Source organism: Orycteropus afer, unplaced genomic scaffold (genome assembly GCF_000298275.1).
Source record: "Orycteropus afer afer isolate SDZICR_OR568_19922 unplaced genomic scaffold, OryAfe1.0 scaffold00213, whole genome shotgun sequence".
Lineage (NCBI taxonomy): Eukaryota > Metazoa > Chordata > Mammalia > Tubulidentata > Orycteropodidae > Orycteropus > Orycteropus afer.
In genome coordinates, this window is record NW_006921800.1 from 4,070,954 (window position 1) to 4,074,734 (window position 3,781).

Here is a 3,781-nt window from a genome sequence, read left to right on the forward strand (position 1 = left end):
GCCGCTTAGAACGCAGTCATGTGATCCATCATGGGAACCACCACTCACAACTGGAGTCCAGCCAAGTTGACACATCTTCAACTATCACATATACCATGTACTACCAGAAGAATTTATCAGTGTTTCACTGCTATTCATGAAGTTTTCACCGGCCAATCTTCGCAGAAGTGGGTGCCCCCCATCCTTCTTGCCTTAAGTCTGGAAGCTTTGCCGAAACCTGTCCACCATAGGTGACCCTGCTCGTATTTGAAATAGTGGCATAGCCTCCAGCCTCACAGCAACATGCAAGCCACCACAGTATGACAGACAGGTAAGTGGTGAAGGGTCAGCAAAAAAGGGGAAGACCCTCAATGAGATAGATTGGCACAGTGGTTACAAAATGGGCTTTAGAGGGGATCATGAGGATGGCACACAACCAGGTGTGGTTTCATTCTCTTGAACATAGGGTTTCTAAGTCGTAACTGACTAAACGGCACTTAATCATCACCAGAATGAATAAATTTATTTTGGAGTTATAGCCAGTTTGCTCCTTAGAAGTGAGAATGGACAGACTTCATCTCATGTGTTTTGGACATGTTACTAGGAGGGGTCAGTCCCTGGAAAAGGACATCATGCGTACAAAAGTAGAGGGTCACTGAAAAGAAGACCCTCAACAAGATGGTCTGACACAGTGTTATGAGAATGGCCTCCCACAGAGCAATAATTGTGATGATGGCAAGTGCTGGACAGTGTTTAATTCTGGTGGACAGTAACTCAGAACAGACTTGAGGCCACCTAACAAGAATTCAAGAACCTTATAATCATTTGTCATTTACATCCTGTTTTCTTGTATTATTGTCTCTATCTTAAACCCCAGACACTGGTTTAGTCATATATTTACCCATACAATTTGATTAATATATTAATAATTTTATTACAAAAGTGCTGCAGCTGTCTTGAGTCCCTGAACAAGATTTCCTTTTGCATCTCAATTGACCATAAACCCTGATCATTTTCTTTCCTGCTGCTTACTCTATGGTTTCATGAAGATTCTTTAAAATTTAGAATTTAAGATAGTGTTTGCCACTTAAGTCAAACATGTTATATTTCTCACATCAATCACTATATACCCCAAAATGTAGCTGATCAGGTACTTGCCTTGAACTCTATGATAATGCAATCCATATTATAACCTTGGGAGTAAACCCATTTCCATTGTCATTACTTTGAGGAAAATACTAAAACTATTACAAATGAAAAGTTCCCATCTTCTTTCTTGGCACTTTACTATTACAGGCTTCTAGCACAGGTTCTACAACACTGGGTATGTTCCATGAGAAGTACTGATGCAGTCTTGATTTCTCATAGGGAAGGAACTAAACATTTTCTGAGTTTTTCTTTTCTCTTATTCTTAAGTATCAATAATGAGGATCAGAAGACGTACTTTAAATGTGTTATAAAGAATGCAATCTTGAACTTGCAATCAATCCATTTATAAAGGTTGCAAGTACTTCGTATTTGCTGATCATGCTTACTAAAACCAAACCAAACTCACTGCTATTGATTTGATTCCGACTCATAGTGAACTCCATGGGGTTTCCAAAGCTATAAATCTTTACAGAAGCAGACTATCTCATCTTTCATATGTGGAACGACTAGTGGGGGATTCAAACCACTGACCTTTTGTTAGCAGCCACATGCTTTAACCACTGCCCCACCAGAGCCCCTTGATTGTGCTCAGTAGTGTCACATTAAAACTCTTAATCTCAAATAATTCTGTATTCAAATGATAAGAATGCAAATGATTTCTCTGATCCGAAATACAAAGAGGGGTACTTAATCACTCAAAAAGGAACACATTTGGCAAGTCAAAAAGATTAAATAGTGTCACAAAGAAGTTTACTACAATGAAAGTCTGTAATTTATCAGATGTTTTACCCAAAACAATTGGTCTAAACATTTACATTTTATGGTTTTGACTTCCAGGTTTTTAAATTCATTAATGACCGAGGTTAAGCACTTGGCTGCTAACTGAAAGGTCAGCAGTTCAAACCCAAGGGAGATTGATGTGGCTGGCTGTTTCCATAGATTTACAGTCTATGAAACCCTCTGGGCAGTTGTGCTCAGTCTTGCAGGGTCACTATGAATAAGAATCTACTACATGGGAGTGGGTTTGTGAAGAATTAATAAATTAATACTTCTCTCCTAACAGCTAATGTCTGTGTAAAGACAAGGTTCTAAACAATTCTGCCAGTATCTACACTTCACTGGTTTGATTATTGAGCAATACAAGTGTTGTATGCAATTCTTTTTCTATTAAACGCTCTTCAAGCCTTTTAACATCTATGTTGTTGTTATTTGCTGTTAAGTCGTGCCCTACTCATAGAACCCCTCCTTGGGTTTCCGACTATATTTGGTTACACAGTACATGATATGTTATCTTCCCTTTTGTTCTAAATATCTCAGTAAATTTCTAAGAGTATTTTAACATACACTGAACCATTTTGAACACTATTATTTATTTCTACTTGAGAATAGGGAGGCAAATTGTATTTTACCTTGCTGCTTATTTTGCAAATGATGCACGCCACTGGCCTCCATGCAAGAGTCATAAACTCTGGAGGAACTCAATTTAAGAAATTATAGCAAAGTTGATCAAGTTAGTATTTTTGCAGAGTATCATGTAGCATGTTCATAATAAAGCCAATAATTGAAAAGTCTTACTTCTAGCCTGTAATTCTTAATGCTTGTCATTAGTGATACAGAATCTAAACAGACTGTAAAATGCTATTGAGATTGACCTTTGTTTCCAATTCTATCTCAATTGTTTGCAATAAAAGGGGCAGTTTAAGCAGAAAATTGAAACCAATGAAGTGTTTATTTACATGCAACTTCTAGATATTCTATATTCCACTGAAGCACAGGATTGACTTCACTTTCTTCACCATGTGAAAAAAATGGTCTTATTAAATGTTTTTAACAGGAAAAAGTTTCCACTTGACATTTAATGACTAGTATTCATGGTAATCTATCTCGTAAAAACACAACTAAAGAATAAAAATTCTTTAGCAATGAAGAAATGTCTTTCATTTATTCTGCAACAGTACAAAGTGTACTACTACTGCTGGGAAAAAAGTATCTTTTAAGATACATTACAGTTATAACTGGGTTCCCTCATTAAACAATAAGAGCTTGCTCCAACAATGTCCTAAGGGGTAGAGATACTGGGAAAATAAGCAAGCTCTTTTAAGAAATCTAGTTCCTATGGCAACTTGAGAGAGCTAGGAATAATACTCCAGTGCTCTAAACTAGTCCTGAATGATGAGTGGGAGTAAAGGGATGGTAGTGGGGTGCATGCAGTGCTTTCCAGGATACTTGTACAAAGATGAAAGCCTGCCTCAAGTAATTAAGTGTGGTTAATGTAGCTAGTATATAGAGTAAGTATGTACATAAGAAAAGCTGGGTGGTGGGATGGTTGAGTACTTAAAATCATATAATTTGCAGATGATATAATCCTATACATAGAAAACCCAACAGATTCACCAAGAATACTACTGGAATTTATGGAAAGATTTAGCATAGTGGCAGGATACAAGATCAACATCCAAACCTCAGTTGGATTCCTCTACATCAGCAAAGAGATCGCTGAAAAAGAAAAGTAAATCAATACCATTTACAATAGCTACCAAAACAATTAAATACTTGGAAATAACTCTTTTCAGGGACACAAAAAACCTGTAAAAAGAAACTACAGGAGACTACTTCAAAAAACCATAAGAGATCTACATAAATGAAAGAACAT